The sequence below is a fragment of the Dromiciops gliroides genome, chromosome 3, assembly GCF_019393635.1.
Source record: "Dromiciops gliroides isolate mDroGli1 chromosome 3, mDroGli1.pri, whole genome shotgun sequence".
NCBI classification, from domain to species: Eukaryota; Metazoa; Chordata; class Mammalia; order Microbiotheria; family Microbiotheriidae; genus Dromiciops; species Dromiciops gliroides.
The window spans coordinates 163,244,848-163,261,591 of NC_057863.1; the positions used below are offsets into that span (position 1 = coordinate 163,244,848).

The 16,744-nt window shown below is 36.9% G+C and overlaps 2 pseudogenes; both read right to left on the minus strand.

Annotated features, from left to right (window-relative positions):
• Positions 1 to 291: 291 nt before the first annotated feature.
• Positions 292 to 765, minus strand: LOC122747279 (annotated as a pseudogene).
• Positions 766 to 3,734: 2,969 nt separating this feature from the next.
• LOC122752301 lies at positions 3,735 to 3,835 on the minus strand (annotated as a pseudogene).
• Positions 3,836 to 16,744: the final 12,909 nt, after the last annotated feature.

A 16,744-nucleotide genomic window follows, 5' to 3' on the forward strand; every position in this document is an offset into this window, starting at 1 on the left:
CTGAGGCTGTATAGGCAGTTTTTAACATGCTATTTGGGTGACCAAAAAACCCAGAGTTACTGCCCCCCCTCCAAAAAAAGCCCAACCCCACAACCTACTTGGTAGATTATATAGAAGCAAAACATTATTTTAAAACTTCATTCTCTTAGACTTCTTTCTCTTCAGCATGGCACCAATAAATTGTCCAAAAGAAACTGGAATCAGGAGATGTTCAGCAGTGCACAAATCCAATTCTCTAGGCAGCCTTTCACATGAATGTAAAGCACAGCATAAAGTCCATCTCATTATGTGTTAGGCATCACTGAAAACCCTGAATGCTTGCTGCTTTTTTCCTGGAGGTCTCCCTGGGTTAACTTTGTATCCTGCAGCTTTAGTTGTACCCAATGATCTGCCTAGATTTGTCTCAAATCCAGCTGCTTTGGTGCTTCCAAGGGGTCATCCTGTGCTGGTTCAGTATCCCACTGATTTGCTGGTCCCCAAGGGCCTGCCATGTTAACCAGATCGATTGAGGTTTTTCTTTTTCTTGAGTTCATTTTTTGTCTCTATGCTTCTGCCACTGATAACTCGCAAGTGTGTTTCATTTAGTGGGTCTTACCTCTGGAAAGCAACTGGTTTGTTGGTCACTGTGTGGCTGTATTTGTTTTGCTGAGAGGAATATAGGTAAAATTGATCAGCAGCTCTCATATTGTCTTCACTGGGGCAGGATGCCTTTCGAGGCCCACAGAAAGCAATATTATCACTGGCAACAGGACACATCAGTTTCATTGCAAATTGTCTCCCAGCCCCTCAGACCTTCCAGGTGCTTCCTGTGTGACTGGAGGGATGAGTGAGGGAGAAAGGGTTCACATCTTTTTTTTTTTTTTTTTTAGTGAGGCAATTGGGGTTAAGTGACTTGCCCAGGGTCACACAGCTAGTAAGTGTTAAGTGTCTGAGGCCAGATTTGAACTCAGATACTCCTGACTCCAGGGCCGGTACTCTATCCACTGTGCCACCTAGCTGCCCCAAGGGTTCGCATCTTAAAAGGTCTTCTAGCTCACAGAAAATATAGAGAAGATTGATAATCTTCCTGGGAGCATACATTCTTGGCTTAGTAGAAATTTAGGATCCCTAGCACCCACTGGAAAGGTTATCAAAGTATGTTCTTGTCCTGTTGGAATTATCAGCCAGCTTGAGTTTTCTGTTGCCATATTTTCTTAGGAACCCTTGGGTTTAAGGTTTTTTTTTTTTTTTTTTTCACCTGGTTGCCCTGCGGATCTATACTAATAAGGAAAAAAAGAGGAAAAGAGAAAAGTTGTAGTCTTGTCCAAGGTCAACTAAGGTTTAATTAGTGCCTTATCATAGTCTTTGTTTCTTTTGGATAGATGATTTATTATGTATGTTTATTTTGTAGAATTTACTTTGCCCTATATAGCTGATACAGTCTCATAGGATTACTAGACCAGTTCCTCATTTAATTTCCAGTTCTCTCCTTAAATACAGTTCTCTCTCTCTCTCTCTCTCTCTCTCTCTCTCTCTCTCTCTCTCTCTCTCTCTCCCTCCCTCCCTCCCTCCCCCTCTCTTTCTGTTTGTCTCTGTCTCTCATTGGATTGGTTGTATTTTAATTTTCCTTTTGGGGTTTCATTTTTATGAGTATAGTGTAATGGAATTGAGAACTGGATTTGGAATCAGAAAGCTTTAGCTCAAATGCCAACTATGCAACTTACTATTTGACCTGAGATAACTTACTTCCCTCTCTCTGGTCCCTCAATTTTCTCATCTATAAAATGAGAAAGTTGGTTGATTCTCTATGATCCCTTCAAGCTTTAAATCCTAGAATTTTATGAGCCACTTCCCTTACAGAATTTACTTGTAATCAATCATATTACTGGACTTGATTATTCCCTAAATGCAGGCAAGGCTGTATTTGGAGTGAATAAGAATTGTTAAATTGTCTTGAAGTATCTCATCCTAGAGAAGAATTATGGCTTCAAATTTAATGGAAATAGTTCTAATTGTATTGCTCTTAATTCAAATATAATGTCCTTGAGACCAAGGGCTTCCTTGTTTTTCTATATCATTTCTCAACACTTTTCATGCAACCAGAACTTGATATATGCTTTTTTCATTTGTTTATTCATGGCAGTACTTATATGAACTAACTATATGACCAATGAAAAGTGACTTTGCGTGTTTGGACCTCAGTTTCCTTGTCTTGAAAATGAGAGAACTGGGTTAGAAAATCACTAAGTTTCCTTCTATGCTTATCTAGTTTAAAAATCCTATAGTTTGGGGGCAGTTAGGTGGCATAGTGGATAAAGCCCTGACCCTGGATTTAGGAGGACCTGAGTTCAAATCTGGCCTCAGACACTTGACACTTACTAGCTGAGTGACACTGGGCAAGCCACTTAACCCTCCCTGCCCACAACACCCCCCCAAACAAACAAACAAACAAAAATAAGTTAAAAAATGCTATGGTTCTGTGATCCACTAAGCCAATGTGGAAGATTATTCACTTTTTGGATACTTCTGAGTAGAAAAGGCAGGGGTGGGTCTACTTTCCTTGTCACTGTCAGCAATGGCTGTTAATTCACTGCCACCAAACACATTGATTTTTAAAAATTGTATGGGTTTTATTAAAATCATTTGGATTTTTGGTTGGGCACTTTTAAGACATGGTGCCATCCAAAAGAACAATTAATATTGGATTATGTAGGCATTGTATGAATGTGTTCTTTAAACAAAACATTGACTTCAGGATGCCAATCAGTCATTTAACAAAGTCATCCTTAACTTTTTTTCCTTGATAGCCTAATGTTTCTTTCCTGGATAATTCTAAAGGATTTGTAATCATTCCCTTCCTTCATACATCATTCCAATTTGACATTAGGAGTCAAGCCTGAAACCTTCAATTTCTATTGGCACACATTAAAAATTTTGTGCTTATTTTGTCCAACTGACATTTTGATAACATTGTATATGAAGTAGTTGTTTTAACTTGCTTTTCAGTGGAGCCATATAACTTAAAGTGATCCATGTACATTGATTAATATGATAGTTTGGTATAACTCCTTTGAATTGAAAGTTGCATACTAAGTTTTGTTCAAGAGATATTATAAGGAATTTGAGGTTAGGCTGAACTAGAGGGGACTGAAGCTATTTTCCTGAATGTTGCGATGTTCCAATATTTTTTTACATCATTGTATTGGTGGAATGTTTTAATTAGAGAATAGTTTTCCATGTTGATATCAAGACTCAATATATTTTCTCATTGTACTTCTGTCTATTTTGTAGTATATGTTTACAGTGCCTATATTTGCAGAACTTGAACAAGCCATGAGTATAAAACTAAGTCAAAGGCTTCGTGATAATTGATAAAGACAGTGCAAATGTTACATTTTCAAAAATTATTGGATCTGTGAACACTTACAAGGAAACAACAAACCCTGGGACTGAGAAACAAAAACCTGGGAACTTTTTGGCTTTGCCTTTTTGCTTTTCTGTCAATATATTGTTTTCTTATATTTGTGGATGTGTGTTTGAAGCCTTGAATGCTTTGTCTAAAGTATATAAACTTTAAAATGTCCAATATTTGGGGCTATCAATGTGACTTTCATCCTTTGGTAGGAGACAAATAATGCCTTTTGTTAACAAAAAATGGGATTTGGATTACATTTGAGAGGAATCTGGTAAGATGCTTTGGTAGTAATTTATATACCACTGTGAAGTTTTTTAAAAAAATTATCTTTTATGTTTTAAAAACTATGGAATGCTTCTTGAATTTGTGTGTCACTCTTGCACAGAATCCATGCCAATCTTTGTTTTGTTCCAATTTTAGTATATATCTTGCTGAAATGAGCACCACTGTGAAGTTTTTGAGTCAATAATTATGCATCTTATCCACCTACCTCATCTCTCAATTTTGCAGAGAAGATAAAATGTCAATATCTACCCTTGAAACAGCAATTTTGTCATTCATTATATTAATGGTGCATAAGCTTTATTTTCTCATTTAATCTGACTTTCATTTTCATTGTGTTAAACTTGTTGAGACCAGAGGTTCCTAAAAATTCCCCATTTCCTCCTTCTTTAGGACTTCTCTCTCTCTCTTATAATGTCTTTGATTCCCCAGCCTTTGTAGTAAAGTTTTTGATTGATGTTGAATTGTTTATTTTGTTCTTTGAACTGCTTTGACTTCCTGGTATTACCATATTCTTTTGATTTCTTTTTTCATTTGCTGTTTCAAGAAATCTAGAATTTCTGATATACTTTTGTTCAGATCTCTCTGCATTTTTCTTTTTTGTCACCTTTAATTTAATGACGGGGCATTCCAGCTTTCTAGCCCACATAACAGTGAGACATTAATGTTATCTTCCAATGCTTTTCAACAGATCTTTAAGAGTTCTCTTCTGTTGATTCTATCATAATGGCATTTGACACTTTTCTTTAGGATTCTCCCTTGATAACTTTACTTTTTCAACTAATAGTCTTACTGTGACAATGGATCCTGCATACACTGTGTCTAAGCCCCAAGGCATTTTTATACTTTTTATCAAATATTGTTGGAGAATACATTTGTTCATCATGTTTATAGCAAATGCCAGATTTTAGACATTATTCTGTTCTGGTATAGTTGGTCTACTAGTTGGATTCATGCCATTGAATACAAAATTACAGTCCATAGCCATTTAATTTCCCAAATCATTTGAGACTGGTATTATTTTTGCCATCCAGTTTGCCATTATATAATATATTGGTAGTTTTAAGTGTAGAGTCTCAATACCTTCAGCATCTTTAGCTTTTTTCTCTTCAAAATGAATTAACCATTTGATTTCTTCTCATATTTTGTCTAATATACATTTGAAAAGAAAGTTATTTGATATAAGTCTCCTTTATTCATCTGCAATATGCTATGGTGTAACTTGAAGCTGAGGATATCATTAACAAAAGGCATTAATATCTGTTTCTATTTTGTTAAAATGACATACAGCTACGTAATAAAATCATTTATATCTTTAGCCCATTTTACCTGTACTTGCAGTTTTTCTGCTATAGTGGTCAGTGCTATTTGCCTGGAAGATGTCCCAGCAGATGGGGCATAAGTATTTATGATTTGTTCTGGTGCATCATGCCTTTGTGTGGTACCAGAACCTTCTCCAAAGTTATCTTTGTGAAGCCAGTCATCATGATGGATCCAGGCCAGTTAAATTTTATTCCCTCTCTGGCTCTGATCCTAACTTTTCACTTAAAAAACACATCTCTTGGGGCAGCTAGGTGGCCCAGTGGATAGAGCACTGGCCTTGGATTCAGGAGGACCTGAGTTCAAATCTGACCTCAGACACTTAACACTAGCTGTGTGACCCTGGGCAAGTCACTTAACCCCAATTGCCTCACACCCAAAAAAACCAAAACCAAAAAACATATCTCTGCTGCTCTGTCTTCATGGAATTTTCCTCAGCACTTGGAATCACTTCACCTTGAAACATTCAACCATCTTGAGCCCTTCTCTTCTCTAGGTCCACTCCTTCCTCCCAAAGGTAAGTTTTCTCCAATCTGTGGTAAAGCCAAAGGCAGCTAGTCTTACTCCCATCCTGGCTCTCTTCCTGACTTTCTGAACTTCAAAACCACGAGATTCTTCTTCCCTATCCTGTTTTCCCCTCTCCCGGATTTTCATCTTCCTTTTCTGTGTTGTTTTCTTCCATTAGAAGGTAAATTCTTTCATTACAGAGACTGTCTTTCCTTTCACTTGTATTTGTGTCCCCAGCACTTAGCAGCATTTGGCACATATTAAAAGCTTAATAAATTATTGTTTTCTCCCTCCCTTCCATCCTTCCTTCCTTCTTTCCTTCCTTTCTTCTTCCCTCTCTCCCTCCCTCCCTTGCTCCCTCTTTTCCTCCATTTCTCCCTTCCTGGCTTCCTTCCTGCTTCCCTGCCTTCCTCCCTTCCTGTCCCTGGATTTTCTGCCTTTCTGCCTTACAGGGCAATAAACTCTTATATTTCCCAGTCCATTTTTCTGAGATTCCTAGGAGCAGTTTTATCCACATTGGCTGGGCTTCTAACCCAATCAGTGAGTTTTACCAGATACTACTTGAAAGGTGTTTCAGGATTCCTGCCAGGCATGTACCTATTGTGCAACATCCTGATTAGTATTAACTTATTTTGAAGTGACTCCTCTTATTCCCTCTAGACATGAATAGTAGGGTGACCTTTGAGGCAGTTGTTTTAACCTTCATCATGTCATCACCATTTTCATCTTCATCATCATTGCCATCTTTAAGGAAACAATTTCTCATCTTCTATGGAGATCTTCCACTGTCTAACTCACTTGCTCCTTGCATTACTAGTTTTTTTTTAAATTTCCTTGGTACCTCTAGCCCCTCCTTGGGTATACAGCTACAACTTTGGAAAATTCTTTTCACCTTTTGGGGTCTTGGTTTCTATGTAAAAAAGAATAGTGTTGGGGCAGCTAGGTGGCACAGTGGATAGAGCACCGGCCCTGGAGTCAGTAGTACCTGAGTTCAAATCCGGCCTCAGACACATAACACTTACTAGCTGTGTGACCCTGGGCAAGTCACTTAACTCCAACTGCCTCACCAAAAAACAAAACAACAACAACAACAACAAAAGAATAGTGTTTAGACTAGATGATCCTTAAGATTCTTTTAAGCTCTAATAAATCTAAGTTATCTGCTGAAGATATAGCGATAACTGTCTAGGGCTTAACACAGTTCATAGTACTTAGTAGGCCATTAATGTATGCGTTTTGAATTGCATACTTCTCTTTGTTCAACTTAATCCCTAATTTTCATGGGCAATTTTTAGAAGAAGGATATAAAATCATATCAGCAAAAGCACCAAGAAGACTGAAAAAAAAAATAAGGCTGCTTCCCTATATGTAAATCCTACCAAAGACTTTTTTTTTTCCACAGGAAAAACTGCTAATAAATGTACATGTAATGGTAGCATTTGATTTTCTGTTGGCAACATTAAAATCTAAGCCAACACATATGTAAGCCATAAGAAACAACTTGACAACTTTAGAATGAAGCAGGAAATTCATTATCTCCTGTTGCTATGATTGAAGTTGATCATCTGTATGTTCCACTTTGTAGAGATTTTTCTGGTTTCTATATGCTGAAGTTTGCCTGGAGCACTGATGTGGGAACTATGACATTTTCCTCTACAAAATGGTCATGAACTATTGAGCATTTGCTTGGGAGGACATTCACTCATTAAAGACAGATTTAGAGTTTAGGTCTTGCATATCAGTCTAGTCAGCTCTGTAAGGGAGAAAAAAGCACCTATTAAAAATGGATCTTTTGCTTAGTTTGTGAGGCAAAACTCTTTTGGAGAGAAATGTGCTGAAACATGGAGGGAAAAATTAGCTCTCCCAGCATTCATGGATGCAATTCAGCACATTGAGAGAGGTAATTTACAAATAGGTTTTCCAGCTCCTTGAGAGAAAGGTTTGGATTTCATCTATGACAGGCCATTGGAGGTTATGAGGTGAATACCCCATAAAATAGTGTTCTCATTCCTCATCCTACTAACTAGATTAAAATTGAACCAATCTATACGGAGAAGTTTTTTCCCCCAACGTGAAATAAACTAGATTCTTCTACAGGAAGTACTAGGTTTTATTGATGGGAATGAGTTGCTGTAATTCCAAGGTGCTAGCCAGAGTTTGTTTCAATTTAGTCACAAATATTTATTAAGGACCTACTATGGGACATACACTGGGGTAGGGAGGAAATGACAAAAATGAGTCCTTGTCATCAAGGAACTCACTCTACCTGGGAGAGAGAATAGGCACAGATAAAGAGTGAACAAAATTCATAAAAACTAATTTTTTGGGGGGGTGGGAGGGGGTAGAAAAAGGGATGGGAGATACTAGTATTTGAAAGAATTAGGATAGGTCTCATGTACAATGTGATATTTGAAATAAACCAGACAATTTTAAAATAAATTCATTGTTTATTATTTTTAACATTTTAAAAAATAATTTTGAAATCCAGATTCTCTTTTCTCTCCTACCCTTCTCCCACCTATAGAAAAGCCAAGAAATTCAATTAACAGTTATATATTTGAAATCATGCAAAACATCTTTCCAGATTAGCCATGTTTCAAAAAAGCAAGAAAAATAAAGAAAGTAAAAAAATATGCTCCCATCTCCACTCAGAGTTAATCAGTTCTCTCTCCGGAGGTAGATAGCATTTTTCATCACTGGTCCTTTGAAATTGTCTTGGATCATTGTCTTGCTATCAGAGTAGCTAAGTCTTTCATAGTTGATCAGTCTTACAATATTACTATTACAACAGACAATGTTCTCCTGGTTCTGTTCACTCCAATTTGCATCAGCTTATATAAATCTTCCCAGGTCTTTTAGAAACCATCCTGCTCATCATTTCGGATAGCACAATTCTATTTCATTGCAATCATATATTGCAACTTGTTCAGGCATTCCCCCAATTCATGGGCATCCTTTTAATTTCCAATTCTTTGCCACCACGGAAAAAAGCTTCTATAAATAGTTTTGTGCATATAGATCTTTGTCCTTTTATCTCTTTGGAATACAGACGTAGTAGTGGTATTGCTGGGTTAAAGGGTATGTACACAAACCAGATAGTTTTCATAGGGTATCATGTCACTGTGATTTTCCACCCTTATGCAAAGTGCATGCTATTCTTATAATGGCAAATACCATATTTTTCCTGTAGCCAGGAATACAAATACTAATTCCTTTTCCTATTTTGTCTCTTAATAATAGCTCCTATTTGAATCATTTATAGGCAGCTGGTGTTAGAGTAAACATAGTACTGGGCCTCAAGTCAGGAAGACCTGAGTTCAAATCCTGCCTCAGACACTTACTAGTTATACTATACTTTACTTACTAGATCATGGATGAATCTTTTAATCTGCCCTAGATTTTTCATCAGCAAAATGGGAATAATAATGGCATCTCCCTCCCAGGGTTGGTTTGAGGGTCAAATAAGATAATTGCAGAAAACACTTAGCACATAGTGCTTGAAACATAGTTGCTACCATAAAAATGTTTATTACCTTTCTTTTATTAATAAATACCAAGCACACTGCTAACAACAATGCAAAGAAATAGATATTGTTAGTGTTTTTACTTCATTTTAACATATGAGGAAACTGCATTTCACTTAGGTGAAATGACTTGCTCAGGGTCACACAGCTAACAAATAACATAGTAGGCACCTCATCTTGAGACTACGAGTATACTGCTTTTTTCTAGTATATCATACTGCCTTCCACATTCTTTAAAAAAAAACAACTGCCCCACCACACTCTCGCTGCACCTATAAAATTGTGAAATTGGACCAACAAAGGAGAAACAGTAGTGGTAGAAAGGTTATTATAAGCATGTATGATCTCTATGAGATCTCTTGTATGTAACGTGTAATTAAATGGACAGGGCATATGCAAATTACACACTTTGAATATTTTCACCCAATAAAGCAGTCTATGAAAATTAAAAGGTACAGGTCACCCAAAGGATATGGGCAGATGCCTGCTAGAAAGAGGCTGTGGGACATTACTAATAATGAAGATTTTAGTACCAGAAGTGGTGTTAAAGATATCATCAAAGAGGAAATCAACTGGAAATTGATGTGGGCCAGTCTTATAGTGAGAGCAATGGTTAACACATGGGTGACTTGTGTTTTCTGTTGTTTAAAAGATTGAGAAGAAAGCTACTTGGTGTTTGATGTTCTTCCTGTAGAGGATTTATAGGAAGAAATGCCTAAGTTTTACATGAGATAAGAAGGTATGGATGGATTGTGGTACATGCCACTGAAGGCTGTACTCTTATTTTTTAATAGTATTTTGTTTTTTCCCAATTCCATGTAAAGACAGTTTTCAACATTGATTTTTATAAGATTTTGATTTCCAAATTTCTCTCTCTCCCTCTCTTCCCCCCTCCCCAAGACAGCAAGCAATCTGATATAGGTTATATATGTAAAATCATGTTAAACATATTTCCATATTACTCATGATGTGAAAGAAGAACCAGAACAAAAGGGGAAATTCACGAGAAAGAAAAAACAAAAAAATAATAAAAAAGTGAAAATACTATATTTCAGGCTGCATTCTGACTTCATGAGTCCTTTGAAATTGTCTTGAATCATTGTATTGCTGAGAAGAGCTAAGTCTATCACAGGTAATCATCATACAATGTTACTGTGAGACTGTACTCTTATTGATGAGAAAATAATACACTAGAGTATAAAATATTTCCATGGTTTTTCTAAAAATACTTACTATCACAATGATGATTTCACATGAAGATAGGCTGGTGCAAAGGAGATTTCAAGATTGTTCCTGGTACCATGTAATGCTAAAAGACCCAGAAAAAAAGTACTCAATATACTGAATGGGTCCTGTATGTTGGATTATGAGGAAGACTGGAACAAAAGTCATGAAGGATGAGAAGGTAGGAATGGATGGGATATGATCTGTATTCATACAGAAAATGCCCACATGGGTGATCATGCATCCATGGATCTATGGAGGTAAATACTTAAAGAAACTTCTAAACATTAAAAAAAAAGTCTGTCTTTCTACCAGGAGGTTAAATTATTTCTTTGATTATTTTAGGGCCTGAATAAATTTTAGCATAATTATTCAGGTTTTTATTTCTCCTGTTGCTCTAATTTGAATGATTTCATTGCTTTTTAGAACTGCCTTTGTAGCATGGGCAATAGATAATTTTGGATTACATTGTAGTAACGCTTTAAAAAAAGGCAAAATGGTAAGTGAGAAATTCAATTATGGGCAAGATTTTTGAGCTGCTTATCTTTTTCTTTATTTCAATTATGCAGTTTCTCCACTTCCCAAAGTTCATCTTCTGGATTTTCTTGTCTCCCCATTCCAGACATATAGCAAATTCAATTGTTTGTTTACCACTATTTAAGATTTTCCACTTCAACTATTTCCTAGATACAGAAAGTGATCCACACTTTTCTGGTTTTATTTCTTTGACTCTTTCCTTGCCTGAAAGTCTCTCTCTATATCTCTGTTTTTTCAAAGTCAAGTGCAACATCTGTCATGATTTTTTCTTTTTTGGATATCTCAAAAATGTTGGTGACCTAAAAGGTAGTGGGATATCTGAAGTAGGCAGTCAAGAATACTCAACCAAGAGCCTTTGCAGTAGCAATGTATCCAGGCTAGTATTCACAACCATTGTCATGGAAAGCAATTCCTGTGGAGATGCAGGTTAATTAACCTTCACCATGGTGAGCCAGTTAGCATGATTGTCAAAGTCAGAGAAAGGACTTGAACCCAGGTCTCCCTGGATCTGAGGGCAGTTAATTATCCATTCTGCCATTTAATAAATATGACAATTATTTCTGAATGAAGGGATCTTGCTTTCCATCAACAGAGAAAATTAAGATTTGGCTGCATTTGAGCACTAGAAAAGAAAAATCATCACGTGTGACTATGTTATTATTCATCCTTGATGAGTAGCTATCAGCAAGACTGATTTTTATGTATAAGAAAAAACCTCCCTATATTACTGAGAAATGTTCAAATAATAATAAAAACTGGAAATATGAAAATTAAGTCCAGCAATAAGAGTTTCTAATCAGTTAAAACATAATTTTTTAATAGCTGAAGAGACATATCTCAGAGCTGTAAAAATATTACTAAGAGATAATCCTGTTGGGTATGCATGATAATTTTATTTAAGATGCAATAAGATGGAGTTATATAGCTTTTCTAGCAGTGTTAATGAGCCTGCTATACCCAAATCCATAAGATAGCCAGATCCTTATGTACACAGAATATGTGATCTACTTGAGTGAACCATTTGTTCTGGCAGGAGATTCCTCATTCAAATAGCTACAAGTGTCCATTGTGAGCTATGGTGTTGCCAAGGATGGTGATGGATTTGGAGGCTGACTATAATAGCACAAAAGGTGGTACTTAAGCGGAAATAATTCACTTGTTTTATATGTGTTTTTTATTTTAAATTTTATTATATTTAAAAAAACATCTTAAAGTGAGAGTAAAAATAAATAAAGGTTAAAAGATATAAAGCCTGGAAGACTCAGGGACAGTATTCTAAAAGAGTCAGCACTTTGGACCAAAGTCTCTAAACACTTAGAATTGTTTGGGCAGATAGGTGGCACAGTGGATAGAGTGCTTGGTTTGGAGTCAGGACTTCTTGAGTTCAAATCTGGACTCAGAGACTTATTAGCTATGTGACTAGGTAGTCACATCGCTTAGCCCTGTTTACCTCAGTTTCCTTATTTATGAAATGATCTGGAGAAGGACATGACAAACCACCCCAGTATCTTTGCCAAGAAAACCCAAAAGGGGTCATGAAGAATTGGACATTAATGAATGACAAATACTATTTACTTGAGAATTCCAAAGCAATTGCTATTAACTTCTGTTCTTATTTTTGCTGAATACATGATTCTTGGTTGTAATCCCAATTCCTTTGCCCTCTGGAATATCATATTTGATGTCCTCTAGTCCTTTAATGTAGAAGCTCCTAGATCTTGTGCTATCCTGACTGGGACTCCACAGTACTTGAATTCTTTCTTTTTGGCAGCTCGCAATAGTTTCTTCTTGACCTGGGAGCTCTGGAATTTGGCTATAATATTCCTGGGAGTTTTCCTTTTGGGATCTCTTTCAGAAGGTGATTGGTGGATTTTTTCAATTTCTATTTTACCTTCTGCTTCCAGAATATCAGGGCATTTTTCCCTGACAATTTCTTGGAAGGTGATATCTAAGCTCTTTCCTTGATCATAATTTTCAGGTAGACCAATACTTTTCAAATGATCTCTCCTGGATCTATTTTCCAGGTCAGCAGTTTTTCCAAGAAGATATTTCACATTGCCCTCTATTTTTTTTATTCATTTGGATTTGCTTTATTGTGTCTTGGTTTCTCATAAAGTCACTAGCTTCCATTTGTTCAATCCTAATTCTTTGGCAATTATTTTCATCAGAGAGCTTTTATATCTCCTTTCCCATTTTGTTTTTCAAGCTGTTAAATTTTTTCTCATGTCTTTCCTGCATCATTCTCATTTCTCTTTCCATTTTTTTCCTCTACCTCTCTACCCTTATCTTCAAAGTCCTTTTTGAGCACCTCTGTGGCCTGAGACCAATTCATATTTTTCTTGGAAGCTTTAGATATAGGGGCCCTGACATTGACATCTTCCTCTGAGGGTACACCTCAATCTTCCTTGTCACTAAAGAAACTTTCTATGGTTCTTACCTTTCTCTGTCTGCTCGTCTTGCCTTTCTTTTACTTGACTTTTAGCCCCTTAAAGTGGGGCACTGTTTCAAGGCTTCACCATCCCAAGCTTCAGGAGGTCCCAGGTGGCATGATTTAAGGAAGAGCAGGTTCTCCACTTGCCTGGCCTGTTCCCTGGTCCATAGATGACCCCAGACCAGCTTGCTAATCAATCAGCTTTGTGTGCTGTGGTTGTCAGCTCTGACGAGCCTGTGTCCCTCCCCCACCCAGGCCACTGCTACTGAAGCCTACCTCCTGGTTTCCCACACGGGTGAAAAACCCAAGTTCTGCCTCAGCACCACCATAGATCCCTGTAGTCTCCCCCTTCCAAAGGCTCAGCCCTCTTACCAGACTGTGAGCTTAGTTCCAGATGACACTTGCATTGTAGTTGATTCAAAGGCTCTGGGGGTATCCTTCTCTGGAGAGGACTTCCTTGGACTGGATCTGTGTCAGCGTAACTTGGGGTTGGGCTTTACTCCTGTCTCAGCACAGCAGCTCCCTCCTTCTGACCTTCCAAGCTGTCCTTGGTTGGAAAATGATCTCAACACATTCTTCTGTGGATTCTGCTGCTTTGCTTTTTGGAGTAATAGTGTTGTAAGTTCTAAAGCTCACTGTCTGTTCTTATTTTTGTCAGAACTTGATCCTGAGGATAAATAAAGTAGGGATCACAACTACAATACCTTTTATACATCTGAATTTGAAGAAGATGCATGAAAGAAGTTGGAGAAACTACTTTAGGAAGGATTTCAGATCAGCAGCATATTTATATTTAAAATGGGTGAATAGGCCTTTCTCTGCTATTCCCTTTAAAAAGTCTTTACATTATGAATTCCATACACAATAGTAGGTACTGTGCATAAATAAATCTCAGGTGATTAGAGTTTTGTAGTAATGAATCCTAGGTTGATTTGAATTCTTCCATGGATCTATGAACTTTTCCCTGTTCCTTGACCATTATAGACCAGTGGTTCTCAAACTTTGGTCTTAGAATTCTTTTATGCTCTTAAAAAAATCAAGGGCACCTCTCCAAATATTATGTTTGTGTGATTTATGCTTATTGAAATTTAACATCTTAGATATTATTATTAGTAGTAGTAGTACAGCTTTGACATCATAGACCCCTGTGAAAAGGTCTCAGGATCCCCCATTCACCACAGTTCTCTCGACCACACTTTGAGTGGAATTGCTGCCAAAGATTACATTCTCTATCCTCTTGTAAATGGGTGACCTCTGAGATTTTTTTTCCCAGCTCCAATTCTTTGATCTGCTAATCTTTTGTATATAGTACGTCATGGTGTTAGAGAACTATATAAAGACTCCCTGACTACTAGATGATTCAATTCAACTTAATTCTCTTTATGCAATTCAAGAACTATTTATTGAGCAATCATTATGTTCAAGGCCCTATGCTATATGATATCGGGTATAGTGATGCATGAAAAGATTTTCCTGTTTTAAAAAACAATCAGCTAAAAACGTTCAGTCTAGTATATCTTGAATAACACAAATTTGTACTTTGAAGTAGGATTTTTAGGTACTTTATGTAAGCTGTTGGTGTGAGGTCTTTGCCCACATGTTGTGATTTAAGGCACAAATATCACTACACCTCAGCATTAATCACAGTATTTGCCTAGTTCTCAAAAACTAACTGGTTTGTTAAAGTATCAAACTTCCCAGATTCACTTGGAATTTATAAGTATACAGCCTATGACTAATGGGGAAATATAATATTGACCTCAAGTAAGCAGTCAGGCTTTATAATTAGAAGAGAGAACTGCACTTGGTGGAAAGGGATGAGAAATGACTAGTTGAATGGATGTGAGATGGAGCCTTATAACAAATGCTCCAACCATTCTTTCCATTGCATTGCAATTCAGCTATTTAATATGTCAGAGTCAAGAATTATTTCCTGATGGCCTCAATCCTTCCTTCTTAAATCGCACACACACACACACACACACACACACACACACACACACGTACACTCACATGCACACACCCCCCCCACGCACACATACATGTTGGTATAGCTGTTTTTGGTTGCAAGATGACATTAGACAGTAGTATAAACCCATAAAAAAATACTAGTTGTGGGGCGGCTAGGTGGCTCAGTGGATAAAGCACTGGCCCTGGAGTCAGGAGTACCTGAGTTCAAATCCGGCCTTAGACACTTAACACTAGCTGTGTGACCCTGGGCAAGTCACTTAACCCCAATTGCCTCACTAAAAAAAAAATACTAGTTGATGTATGTGTGTCTAGTCATACATACCTATAAGGGATAACTATTTTCAGGTACAAGAGATAAAGGCTCAGTATACAATTACTATTTAGCATAGGAATGAAGTCAAGAGACCTGGTTTTGAATATCCTTTTAGACACTTAATAACTGTGTGATGATAGGCAAATTACTATACCCCACAGAGTCTCAATTTCTTTATCTGTAAAGTGAGGATAATAATAGATTCACTACAGGGCTGTTGTGAGGAGAGTGATTAGCAAGCTTTAAAGTGTTATTCAAATGTCGGCTGTTACTTTGGTTAGATGATACCTAAGGTCTTTGCCATCTCTGTGATTCTGAGATCTCTGGAAGAGTAGGCATTTCAACAATGTTTATTAAGCACCTACTATGTGTAAGGAACTGTACTCAAAACTAAGGATATAAAGACAAGAAGCAAAAGTGTCCCTGCCCTCAACGAGTTTGCATTATAGTTTATGAAACAAAGCTCTGTGGAATTTAATTGAATAATAGAGGTGTAATAACCAAAGGAAGAGAGATAATATTCCCACTGTTCTCTGCCTAGGAGAAATTACTCCTTGAGCATTAGATTTAGTTCCAAGTACAATATTTTAAGAAAGACACTGACAAACTAGAATCCATATCCAGAAGGCTTTGGCACCTCAAATGGATCAAAATAAAAAATGGATGTGGTTTTATAACTGTAAATGAAGCTAAAGATGAAGCATTACCATTGGTATTGCTGCTAAACCATACAGACCCCTGGGATTTTCCATCTGATTTACAGCTGGAACCTCTTATATGTGTTATCTACTCCATAAGAATATGAGTTCCTTGAGAGCAGGGATTATTTGACCTTTCTATTCATATTCCCAGAATACAGCAGGGGATTTGTTTTTGCACATAATAAGCACATAGTACATGCTTTCTTCATTTATTTAGTCATCTATCCATTAATTCATTCATGAGAAGAAAAATATGGCTTAGATTGTAAAGGGATTAGAGATCAAACTATAGTATGATCTGCTTAAATAACTAGATTTTTTCATTTAGAGCAGAGAATTGGTGAGGAATGTGATTACTATCTTTGGATATTTGAAGGATGACCACATGGAAAAGGAACTGCTCTAATTGTCTGTAGTCACTGGAACAAGGAACAAAAAATGGAAATTGTAAAGTTGAAGATTTTGATTTGTTATAATATAAAGTGCTAAATGATTAGATTACCCAAAGTACAATGGGCTGCATCCAGATATTTCTGGCTC